Genomic DNA, 13,891 nt, shown 5'->3' with positions numbered 1-13,891 from the left:
CACATCCACACAATACTTACGTACGTATGCATGTGCACACACACATATAGCATGTCTCTACGCTGTAAGGAATTGAAAACAAACATACATATATTCGGCGTTCGGAAACTCTCAGGAATCGTGGATAACAAAATGAACGTAAGCGCTAATGAAATTGTAAATAGGTTGGCAAGCCTCTCGTGCACTTGTCGCAGCAGCTGTTCGTTGTTGATCAAGGCGAAGCAAAGAATTATTTCTGAGCCACAGCCAAATAACCTTGCAATTTATATAAATTCGGTAAATAAAACTAATTTATAACGTGTTGTTGTGAAAAGCCAAAATTGACTTTTTTTCTTAGCTAAAGCTTCAAAACAGTTACTAAAAAACATTAGTAACTTAACAGTATGGCTTAGATGGATTGAAAAACAAAAAAGTTTTCCATACAACAACTTAATTACGACCGATCGTTCTATGGTTCTTATATGATATAGTGATCCGATCTTAATAGGATTTGCATATATAAGAGGAGCATAGAAAGCAAACAAATTTTCCATACAACAACTTAATTTTCGACCGATCGTTCCTGTGTCAGCTATATGATATGATATATGATATGATATGATGATAAAAAGAAAGAGGGACTTCTGCAAAGTTTCATAAAGATAGCTTTAAAACTGAGAGACTAGTTCGCATAGAAACAGACAGACGGACGGACATGGCTAGATCGACTCGGCTATTGATGCTGATCAAGAATATATACTTTATGGGGTCGGAGATGCTTCTGATTCTGATTTTCCTATTTTTCTCCAAATTCCTTATGTTAATGCAAAAAAACTATCTGTCAATATTTTTTGCTATATTCTCCCACTACTAAATTGTGGCTATATTTCAACATTTTTCTACCTACATATTTTTTTTTTCTCCGATAACGGCCCCAAAAGCACGGAAGCTACCAATATATATGTAGATCTCAAATTATTAATAATTTTACTGTTTTAATCAAAAAAACGTCTAGCCAGTTTTTGCGATATTCTCATTTTCCTATTTTTCTCATAATATCCAATGTTAATGCAAAAACCCCTGCTGGCAATATTTTTTTAAACATTCTCCTACTACAAATGCTGGCAATATTTTTTTGTAACAATGTTTAACAGAAAACGTATTTAATAACGCCTGAGGACTCAAGCAGGCTTGGCGAAACATCACCTAAGCCAACTGTGTTGTAATAAAATTGTATGCTATTTTTTATCCAATAAAATAAACAAAACAAAAAAGAAAAAACAGAAAAAGTATTTACAACAAAAAACATAATGGCTTCAAGAATCGCAAAATCGTAAGATTTTATTTTTTGATTAATTCTTTTACACTTTTTAAAATTTAATGGAAAGGTTATTGTTTGGTCAAGTAACCAGCAGAGACCACACCGACGGTTGCGTCCTGTAACAGCAGAAGAACAATCATAATTGCAGCCTAAGAGCAAATAATGTTTCCGCGTTCTTTGTAAGCTGCTGCCCACTCTCTTTCGTTGGCCCTTTGCCTTCTGCATTGACGCCGCTGCCCATCGTTCTGAGCGGAGCTCCATTTCGTTCGCTTTATATACCATTAATTTTATGTTTTTCGTTTGATCGCAACTTAGGCACAATTAATTTTATGTTTTTCGTTTGATCGCAACTTGGGCACAACTAATTCGAGTTGGCTGCCAAGCAAACATATAATAATTAACACAGTCTAGTAACTGCCCAGCGCGGCAAATAAATACATTTGACACAAAAAATATAGGTCTTTGAATTTCGGTGCACACAAGCAGTGAGAACTAATTAGTTGCAAAAAGGCTTGCAACCTCACAATTTGGTGAGCCCGACGTGATTTCTTCTCTTTCGTTCGTTTCGCATTAACTTTTATTGCACGATTTGGTTTGTGTACACACACTTTCTTTAATAACTTCTGTTTCTTAACCGATCTTGATGAAATTTGCAACAGTAGATCTTATTGTACCATAAAATATTTGTATATTCTCAAAATGTCAATTGCATTCAAATTGTGGCTTAAATTGGTGGGCGATACAAATGGGTTTATTTACTTGATTTATAGCTGTGTGCTGATAGCGGGGAGGTAGCGATAGCTATAAAATGAAAGATACTTGATGCATACATATACACTATTCTAGAAGCTACATATCAAGTTTGGTGACTATAGCTCTTATTATTATTTACCAAAATTGCTCTAAAAACAGGATTTCGATATCGATTTTTATCGATTAACGGGGCAAGTTATCGAATATCGGAAACAAACTCGTACTGTGCGGGCACTAGGAGGACCTACAAAAATTTCCTACTCAAAATTTCAAGTTTTCAGCACTTGCGTATATGGTTTGAGATTCTTCATACAAACGGACGCACTGACGGACAGACGACCATGGCTAGATCGACTCGGCTATTGATCAAAGAAGCTTCCTTCTGCCTGTACATACATTTGCACATGTACATTATTCCCCTTCCGCCCATTTTTAATGGGTTCGCGGTATAAAAATGCACAGACACATAAATACGGTGCATGGGATGGGATTAAAAATAGGAGCCAGTATATATTTACAATTGCGTGAAAGTCTATATAATCAATCACGTACAAAATGGAAGTTACTCTACACGTAACCATCAAGTACCTATTTTCATTTGTTTAAACATACATTTCTATATAATATATGCATTCATATATACATATTCATAAGCGATTTTTTTTTAATAGAAAAAAATGTATGTAAACAGTCTAAAAGCACAGAAATACATTTTTGCAATACTAATTTTCATTCATTTGTATGAGAATGAATGAGTATTTATTTAGTATTTACACTTATACATACAATGTATGTACATACACACAATGTATGTACATACATGAAAAGTATGTACATACATATGTAATTACTGAATTTGGCATATAATTATAGATATTAAATTATTTGACAACACTTTCATAAGGAACTCGAAAAATGCACATAAGAACTATATATGTAAATGGATTATAGCTTATAATTTGCAAGACAACTAAGACAACAAAAAGAATCGTTTAGTAGTTTAATCGAATTCCTCTGAATGAATTCGATACTCACCAGGGTTGCCAGGGCAGCTTTTTTACCGTCAAATTCTGGCATTTTTACAAAAAAAGTTTGATTTATCCTGCTTATTGCTTATTGTATGTTAAATTTTAATACTTAACTTAAATCTTTATGAATATTTATCAAATTTAACATATTTAAAAATTTATAGACTGTCGCATAGAACAATTTCATTTCTATATTATTTACAAATTGTAAGTTAATTTTCCAGTGTGCTATAACGCCAAGGAATATAAACATATGTATGTACCGCTAGGTAACAGCCCAGCTCTTAAAAGACAGCTTACTCTATCCTATCAACTGCCATAAATATATACAAAACAAATTTAAATATAATAGTTTTTTCTAGAGTTGTGTCGTTTAGTTCAGACCAAGTTCTAATGAACGGGTCAATAAAATGAACTACTGAACTTCAGAGCAAACTCAGGGCAACTCGTGCAGTCTTTCATAAACGATGCATATCTACATACGCGTCAAAATAGCGACATTTACTTAGCGTTGATTTTTAAATCTTAAATTCGGAGCTGGAAAAAATGACATGTAAATGCATTAATTTATGTTTTGAAGCAAAAAACCAAATACATTTTAATACAGAATTTAAATTATTATCTGCTATTTTGTTCGCTTTACATATCGTTAAATTTATGTTTTTCGTTTTATCGCAACTTAGGCACAATTAATTTTATGTATTTCGTTTGATCGCAACTTAGGCACAATTAATTTTATGTTTTTCGTTTGACCGCAACTTAGGCACAACTAATTCGAGTTGGCTGCCAAGCAACAATATAATAATTAATACAGTCTAGTAACTGCCCTGCGCGGCAAATAAATACATTTGACGCAAAAAATATAGGTCTTTGAATTTCGGTGCACACAAGCAGTGAGAACTAATTAGTTTCAAAAAGGCTTGCAACTACAAACTTTGGTGAGCCCGACGTGATTTCTTCTCTTTCGTTCGTTTCGCATTAACTTTTATTGCACGATTTGGTTTGTGTACACACACTTTCTTTAATAACTTCTGTTTCTTAACCGATCTTGATGAAATTTGCAATAGTAGATCTTATTGGACCATAAAATATTTGTATATTCTCAAAATGTCAATTGCATTCAAATTGTGGCTTAAATTGGTGGGCGATACAAATGGGTTTATTTACTTGATTTATAGCTGTGTGCTGGTAGCGGGGAGGTAGCGATAGCTTTAAAATGAAAGATACTTTATGCATACATATACACTATTCTAGAAGCTACATATCAAGTTTGGTAACTCTAGCTCTTATTATTATTTACCAAAATTGCTCAAAAAACAGGATTTCGATATCGTTTTTTATCGATTAAGGGGGCAAGTTATCGAATATCGGAAACAAACTCGTACTGTGCGGGCACTAGGAGGACCTACGTTCAAAATTTTAAGTTTTTAGCTCTTGCGTATATGGTTTGAGATTCTTGCCTTCATACAAACGGACGGACAGACGACCATGGCTAGATCGACTCGGCTATTGATCAAAGAAGCTTCCTTCTGCCTGTACATACATTTGCACATATACATTATTCCCCTTTCACCCATTTTTAATGGGTTCACGGTATAAAAATGCACAGACACATAAATACGGTGCATGGGATGGGATTAAAAATAGGAGCCAGTATATATTTACAATTGCGTGAAAGTCTATATAATCAATCACGTACAAAATGGAAGTTACTCTAAACGTACCCATCAAGTACCTATTTTCATTTGTTTAAACATACATTTCTATATAATATATGCATTCATATATACATATTCATAAGCGATTTTTTTAACAGAAAAAATGTATGTAAACAGTCTAAAAGCACAGAAATACATTTTTGCAATACTAATTGTCATTCATTATTTGTATGCGAATGAATGAGTATTTATTTAGTATTTACACTTATACATACAATGTATGTATATACACAATGTATGTATATACATACATTACGAATATTTATCAAATTTAACATATTTAAAAACTTATAGAATGTCGCATAGAACAATTTGATTTCTATATTATGTACAAATTGTACGTTAATTTTCCAGTGTGCTATAACGCCAAGGAATATAAACATATGTATGTGCCGCTAGGTAACAGCCCAGCTCTTAAAAGACAGCTTACTCTATCCTATCAACTGCCACAAATACATATATACAAAACAAATTCAAATACAATAGTTTTTTCTAGTTGTGTCGTTTAGTTCAGACCAAGTTCTAATGAACGGGTCAATAAAATGAACTACTGAACTTCAGAGCAAACTCAGAGCAACTCGTGCAGTCTTTCATAAACGATGCATATCTACATACGCGTCAAAATAGCGACATTTACTTAGCGTTGATTTTTAGATCTTAAATTCGGAGCTGGAAAAAATGACATGTAAATGCATTTACTTATGTTTTGAAGCAAAAAACCAAATACATTTTAATACAGAATTTAAATTATTAACTGCCTACATTCATTTGTTTTTGAATTTTCTAATATGGGTTAATCAAATAACCCCATTCAGATAAATTGGCTCCGAAACCGCATAAGTATATACGATTAATGCTAATAGTTTCACTTAACGAATGTCGAAAAATATTATATTAAGCGGTCAGAACGTTTTTGAGATATTTGTACACCAGTGCCAAGGCACACTTATAGTCATACAAAATGACTATAAAAAATTACCCTTGCATATGAACTTTAAAACCTTATCTCAGGGATAATGGCCTCCAATACACGTTATACCATTTTGAAAATTCATGTTCTAGGACATGTAAACACACCTCATATTGTTCATTCGAAAATTCTTTCGAACTACCAGTTCCAACGTGAACTGAACCAATGTTTGGATTCAGTGATGATCAATTGTATACAGCATTGAAGGGGACAAATTAACTTGAATTATTTGTATATAGTAAAGAAAATAAAACATTGAGTCAATTGGCCCTTTACAGCAAAACACACTTTTTAGTAAAATATTATGCTTCTATATTGGCAACAGATCATGTGGCAATATTTTAACATACTAAAACCACTAACCAAATAACATATATGTAGACTGGTCAAACCGTATATTTGTTGGTGACATTCGTTTTTTTTGCGGCTGGTCGCCTTCGTTTTTGTTCGGGTTCGAGACATGCCCGCATGCTCTCACAGCAAGAGAGTAAGAAAACATATGGCCTGTGTCGTGGAACGGCAACGCTGTCTTTTTACTCGCTCACTCTACAGGAAACTGCTGTGGCTTACTCTCATCCATATGATTTGTGCGATAGAACGGCATCGCTGTTTTTTATCTCGCTCCCACTACAGGAAACTGCTTTGGCTTACTCTCAGTGCTCTTTCAATTTGTGTATGTACCGTATAAATGTTTGTGTGTGTATGTGCCCGCAAGCAAAAATGCCCACAAATTCAATTTTTCTCAAAAGTCGGTGGCATTTCTTCCCTTTTGAGGGAACTAGTAATATGAAATAATGAAAGGGTTTGCCAAGTCGATGCGAAATTCTTTCATTTTAGCTCGTTCTTCTTCGAAAGGGTACCTAAGCGTTGGCATGTGTGCATTAAAAAGTTTTTGGACTTGCTATTCACGCATACTTGCGTATTTTGTATATGAATAGAAACATTTATGCGCTTGTGTGCATGTTGGTCCCTGCCTGCCTGTCCGATGCAAATTTGACATTATTTTTGGATTTCTGAATTTCGAGCTCTACACACACACACACAGAGACACAAATGTGTGTGAATGGGCTGATCATGGGCGCAAAATTTAAAAATATCATTATTGGCACGCGTCTGACGCGCGCCCTTCTTTTTATGATTTAGGGTTGAATTGATGAATGAATGTTGACCCCTTATTACCTACAGCAGCCCGTTGGGTAAACATTTGGCAAGCACCTGCACTTGCATATGTACATAGGTCAAGTGACTGATCACTTAAATAATTTTATGACCAGTGGATATTTGTGCAAAAATTAAAATCTTCAATTATATATGTATTTTATGTATTAATGATTTTATTGAATTATCATATTCAAGCTATTCAATTCAAACCCTAAATCATAAAAAGAAGGGCGCTCGTCAGACGCGTCAGACTACTAGCACTAACCATACAATGCATAGACTTGTCAAACGTCGGAATAATCGGATACCGATAAATCGTCAACGACTGAGCCCCATGGGTGTCCGCGACCATTTTAGTGTGCCCAGACAAAGTAAGACTGCTGAGAGTGGCAGCCGAACGCCGGCCTCGAAAGCCGAACGTTCAGTATGAAGCCGCATCTCGCTCAGCGCACAACGTTGCTGCGGCTGATGCTGTTTCGTAATATATGTATGTTAGTATTAAATCTTTTCAGCCCAAATACATACATATGTGTATATGCGTGTCCAGAGTGTGCCTCGCTCACACTTATTGCTTTGCGCACTTGTGTGCATCTCCTTCTTCCTGCATAGCTTCTCAAAAACCCCGAGATCTACAAGCATACAAATGTTTGTGTTGTGTGGATGTGCGCACAAGTAGATCGCGGCGTTTGTCGCGAGCCAGAGATTTTTTCTTCAATTGTGTGCCCTTTGTGCCTGTGGTGGCAAAAGGCACACACATTCAAATGCTCTATCATGTATTTCTTCGTCCAGTCAGGCATAATGAGAAGAATCTGATATATTTATATTTATTAAAAACTTAAATGACCTAAATGATATATTTATATATTATATTTTATTTATTATGGATGCAGACGTATGCTAGACATTCTGATCGTTTAACCCCTTTAATCCGTTGTTGCATTTTTTCCATATCAAAGTGCAAACGAGCGGCAAGTGCGGTTCACCTGTTTTCGTTGCCTGTTCACACATGTGTGCCTTACGCGGCCGCAAGCCCACCGTCGCCCAAATTTACGCACCCATAGATAAAAATATCTCTGTCTCACGACAAACCCTTGATCGGCTCATTCGCACACATTTGTGTGTGTGTCTGTGTGTAGAGCTCGAAATTCAGAAATGCCAAAAACTTCAAATTTGGTCAAATTTGCACAAACACGCACACAAACGCATAAATGCTTCCATCCATATAGTAAAGTGTGTAAGTATGTGTGCTTGGCAGGCCCAAAAAGTTATTATGCACACATGCCAACGTTCGGGTACCCTAACCCTTACACCATGCATGGAAAATAGGAGTTTTGCACATGAACAGGCCAAACCCTTTAATAATGTCACACAACTGCTTACTTGAAAGAGTACGCGTGTGCACAAGTAGCAAGTCGAAAAAATTGAACATTTTCAATGTTTGGTCTTTTCTTAAATTATTCGACAAGCCGACGAAGAATTACCCTTGCAGAAATACGACTTAGTTTTTTTTTTAAATTTAAGCAAAATTGGTCCCTACAGTAAACAAAAAAATTAAAATATAATATATAAATATATCATTTAGGTCATTTAAGTTTTTAATAAATATAAATATATCAGATTCTTCTCATTATGCCTGACTGGACGAAGACATACATGATAGAGCATTTGAATGTGTGTGCCTTTTGCCACCACAGGCACAAAGGGCACACAATTGAAGAAAAAATCTCTGGCTCGCGACAAACGCCGCGATCTACTTATGCGCACATCCACACAACACAAACATTTGTATGCTTGTAGATCTCGGGGTTTTTGGGAAGCTATGCAGGAAGAAGGAGATGCACACAAGTGCGCAAAGCAATAAGTGTGAGCGAGGCACACTCTGGACACGCATATACACATATGTATGTATTTGGGCTGAAAAGATTTAATACTAACATACATATATTACGAAACAGCATCAGCCGCAGCAACGTTGTGCGCTGAGCGAGATGCGGCTTCATACTGAACGTTCGGCTTTCGAGGCCGGCGTTCGGCTGCCACTCTCAGCAGTCTTACTTTGTCTGGGCACACTAAAATGGTCGCGGACACCCATGGGGCTCAGTCGTTGACGATTTATCGGTATCCGATTATTCCGACGTTTGACAAGTCTATGCATTGTATGGTTAGTGCTACTAGCCCGTATTTGAGAAATTCTGAGTTACCTATTTTTCTAATACAAATGCTGGCAATATCATTTTTTAACAGTGTTTAACAAAAAACGTATTTACAACAAATAACATTATAATGGCTCCATGAATCGCAAAATGGAAAGATTGTATTTTTCGATTAATTGTGTTCTTGCGTTTTTACACTTTTTGAAATTTAATAGAAAGGTTATTGTTTGGTCAAGTAACCAGCAGAGACCACACCGACGGTTGCGTCCAGGTATAGCAGAAGAACAATCATAATAGCAGCCTTAGAGCAAATAATGTTTCCACGCTCTTTGTAAGCTGCTGCCCACTCTCTTTCGTTGGCCCTTTGCCTCCTGCATTAATGCCGCTGTCCATCGTTCTGAGCGGAGCTCCATTTTGTTCGCTTTACATATCGTTAAATTTGTGTTTTTCGTTTGATCGCAACTTAGGCACAACTAATTCGAGTTGGCTGCCAAGCAATGCGCGGCCAATAAATACATATGAAACAAAAAATATAGGTCTTTGAATTTCGCTGCACACATGATGACATAAGCATGGCATCTTACTTGCAGGCGAAATTTGAAACAATCTTAGACAGTTTGTTAGATGTGTGTCACGCCAGCAGAAGAGGTTCTTCATTCATGATTTGAGTCAACTATGTGTCTCTTCAACGCGAGCGCGGAGATCGACTGCGAGTCACACTTTCAAGCCAATTTTAAACGTCTGCCGACTGGCGAGTATTCGGCTCGTTGGGTGACTCCTATCAACAGGCGCTTCGTCGATTCCTTAATTTAGAGAGAACACTAGACCGCAATTCTATTTTGAATACCCAGTATGCAGCATTTATAAAAAAAAAATCTCTTGACCTGGGTCATATGTCACATCACTGCGTGCTGAAGGAGGATAGCACTACAACCAAGCTAAGGGTCGTGTTTAATGGCTCGGCAGCTACTACCTTTGGACACTCGCTAAATGACGCGCTGATAGCAGGTCCTACCATCCAACTGAATCTGTTTTCGATTCTGATGCGGTTTCGTACATTTGCAATCGCCCTCACAGGCGATATATGCAAAATTTAACGGTGCGTACGAGTCGAACCCGCAGACAGCTATTTTCAATGTATCCTTTGGCGTGAGTCTTAGCATCACAAGATACAGATTTACTAATTAGACACCGTCACCTACGGCACAAGCATCGTTTTTCTCAGTGCGGGCTATGCACCAACTGGCCATGGATGTGCACAAAACATTTGCCATTGGCTCTGACATTGTTAAAAGGGTCTTCTACTGTTGCTGAAGCAAACGTCTGGACTAGTCGCCAAGGGCAACTTTAAGCTGCCCTTAATGGTATTCTAGCGACACAACTGTACTCCAAAACATACCGGAAGAGGATAGAGTATCACTGCTTAAGTTCGACGTTGGCAGCGAAATCATGAAAACGTTAGGCCTCGTTTGGGATCCTGCATCAGACTGTTTCCTTTTCTCCTTCCCTCCACTGGGGCTACCCTCCAGACTGATAAAACGACCAATCCTATCCCCAATTGCTCGCTTTTACAACCCCTTTGGTCCTGTTGGTCCTGCAATAACAACATCTAAAATTTTAATGCAGAATCTTTGGAGAGAAAAACTGGACTGGGGTGAGAGCCTGCCTGTACACTTAAGCACAACCAGGGTCAGCTTCTGCGCTGATTTTGAACATACTCAGCAATTCCAGTATCCCCGTCGTGCACTCGCATCAGACAGTACAGTGGAGATTCACGGATTTTGTGATGCCAGCCTGAGCGCTTATGGCGCATGCTTCGTTACAGTCTTAAAGTGCCATGGCAACATCAGCGTACGTCTCTTGTGCTTCAAGTCGCGTGTCGCGCCCTTCACTGTACCAAAGCTGGAACTCTGCGGAGCTGCATTACTAGCTCAACTTCTCAGCGATATATGCCAAATGAAAGTGTTCGGCTGTCGGTATTACTTTTGGTCAGACTCTGCTGTGATTTTGGCTTGTATTCGCAATGATGCTTCTAAATTCAATGTTTTCGTCGCCAATCGGATCGCAGATGTCCAAGAGCTCACCTCTGGTATGGAATGGCATCATAGAGCGCTGCCTAGTAAACTCTGTCGGTCTTTATTAAGGGCCCATGGCCCGAGTTTTCTCAGCAAGGAAAAGGAAGGGTGGCCGTATGTGTACCTGTCGAATCCTTTCCAGAACTTCGACACAAGGTATTATTCGGAACTGCAGCGTAACTTGATCTCTCGATTGGCTTCAAGTTCATCTTGAATCTTCAAGTTCATCTCCTTGCTTGTATTTACAAATTTGTCAATCCAATCCCAGGAGCTGAACTAACTGTAGACCAAGTGCATCATGGCACACTTTTGTTGCTGCGGTCAGTGCAAATGGCTACTCTTGGCGATGACTACACGGCACTGAAGAATGGAAGGCATATCAAAGCGTCTAGCTCAATGGCCTCTCTTGCGCCATTCCTTGATGATTTCAGCTTCAGCAGTTCACTTTCATAAACGGAAATTGCATGCTGGACCTCGCGCTTTGTTGTCTTCGATTCGGCTCCAGTACTGGCCTATTGGCAGTCATAAAACAGTCTCCAGTACCAGCTGATCGTCTTGACACATCATATCCTTTTATGGTCACTGGCGTTGATTTCTGTGGACCATTTTTCTACAAGTGCGAAGTGCGCAACAGTCCACCAGTGAAATGCTCTATCAGCCGGTTCATACGCTTCGCTACAAGGGCGGTGGACTTTGAGCTTGTAAAGAATTTGTCAACAACATCATTTCTAAACGCCCTTAAACGGTTTATCCTGACTCGCTCTAGACCTTCAAGGATCTGGTCTGACAATGCGATAAACTTCGCAGGTGCCAAGAATGAGCTGGCACATCTGAGCCGCCTGTTCCTGAGTGACGAGCATGTCAAGGCTGTTCACGAGTTTTGCCTATCCGACTCTATTAAATGGTTGTTCGCTCCTCGCTCTCCACATTTTGGCGGACTATGGGAAGCCGCTGTGAACACTCCGAAGCACCACTTTTATCGCTCTGTTGGCCCTTGCATCTTGGATTTCGATTCGCTGCGCACACATCACGGCAATAACTAATTCTCGATCATTACTTCCACTTTCAGAGCATCCAGGAGATCACGACGTCTTGACACCCGCAAACTTTCTGGGAACAGCGCCATCTTCGTCATGCATTGATCCTCATCCAAGGCAGCTTAACTTTAATTTTGTACCCGTTGGCGCGAAGAATATTTAACGCTTCCTCATCAGTGCTCTAAATGGCGCACTCCTTAGCCAGGACCCTCCATTAACGATGTCGTCCTTGTAAAGGATGAGAATCTACTGCCGCTAAAGTGGCCACTAGCTAGAGTGCTAGAGCTGGTCTCGGGATCTGATTCAGACTGCGACTGGAGTCACACGCAGTGCCGTACGAAAGCTGTGTTTGCTGCCCAACCAGGATGATGACCAACGGTGGGAGAATCTTTGGTCAAGTAACCAGCAGAGACCACACCGACGACTGCGTACAATAACAGCAGAAAAACAATCATAATTACAGCCTAAGAGCAAATAATGTTTCCGCGCTCTTTGTAAGCTGCTGCCCACTCTCTTTTGTTGGCCCTTTGCCTCCTGAATTCACGCCCGCTGCCCATCGTTCTGAGCGGATCTCCATTTCGTTCGCTTTACAAATTGTTGGTCTTAAGTATTTCCTATGATCGCATCACAAGCACAACTAATTCGAGTTGGCTGCCAGGCAATAATATAATAATTAATAGATTCTAATTAGTGCCCTGCGCGGCGAATAAATACATTTGAAATAAAAAAGATAGGTCTATGAATGTGGCTGCTCACAAGCAGTAAGAATAAATTAGTTGCAAAAAGGCTTTCAACTACACAATTATAATAGTTTTGCAAAAATATATATATTAGGCAAATAGTTAAATATATTTATATATTTTTTATTCAGACTATAAACACCAGTGTTAATCAAGAATAAAGATTCCATACATAGTGTGGACATCAAAATTACAGCCGTTGCATGAAGTGCGCACTTTACGGCGTGCGTTCGTGTGCATTTTTTATATTGTGTTGCGGACTTAATATTGATATATTTATTAACTTTCCATTGGAGTAATTTTTTTGAAATCGTCTTACGAATAGTTAACGGCGTATGGACAGACATACCAATTTCATCTCGTCGCCATGACCAAGAGAATAAAAGTTTGTGTGTTTAATGTTACTCGCAAGATACGACATTTCAAAATTAAAACAAGTAGCACAAATGGAGGGCTACTATGAGGAAAATTATTATAACAACAATAATAAACAACAAAATTCTAACAATGCTATAAATTATACAGGAATTAATAAATCTCAATTTACCTGAAATAACATAACGAACAATAATCAAAGCCACAATTTTTTACAACACTAAACCAAACTTATTTTAACCAATATAAGCAACTAGCTCAGGAATTCAAACAGAATTTACAACAAGCACAAATAAAAAACCCCATAAATCAACATATTTTTCCAGGTACATATATACCAAATCAATCGTACAAATACTAGTGGTTCCCAAAAACTGCAGGTTGATGAAAATGATCAACAATCAGAAAACTATCAGGGTAACTATGTACAAGAAGAGTATGGTTGTCACAACAACCAATATGAGGAGATTCAGAATAACGAAATAAAAGACTAAAATTCTCGGGACAAGCCAGTACATAGAAATTAAAATTAATAACAGACGCTACAGATGTCTCAGATGGGTCGTCAATAAATATGATGA

General features: G+C 38.0%; 1 long non-coding RNA gene across 3 annotated transcripts; it reads left to right on the top strand.

Annotated features, from left to right (window-relative positions):
- The first annotated feature begins 3,287 nt into the window (after positions 1 to 3,287).
- On the top strand, positions 3,288 to 12,970 carry LOC135437485 (uncharacterized). Of its 3 annotated transcripts, none has more exons than XR_010437701.1 (2): positions 3,288 to 3,634; positions 12,228 to 12,970. It is a non-coding gene; the product is annotated as an uncharacterized LOC135437485 (long non-coding RNA). The 3 variants fall into 3 exon arrangements; XR_010437700.1 differs by lacking the exon at positions 3,288 to 3,634 and adding an exon at positions 3,885 to 4,019; XR_010437702.1 differs by lacking the exon at positions 3,288 to 3,634 and adding an exon at positions 5,106 to 5,484.
- The last annotated feature ends 921 nt before the right edge of the window (positions 12,971 to 13,891 follow it).

The sequence above is a fragment of the Drosophila montana genome, unplaced genomic scaffold, assembly GCF_035044405.1.
Source record: "Drosophila montana isolate Dmon_TW-CO22-7 unplaced genomic scaffold, ASM3504440v1 contig_3828_1, whole genome shotgun sequence".
NCBI lineage: Eukaryota > Metazoa > Arthropoda > Insecta > Diptera > Drosophilidae > Drosophila > Drosophila montana.
This window is presented reverse-complemented; position numbering and strand designations above follow the sequence as displayed.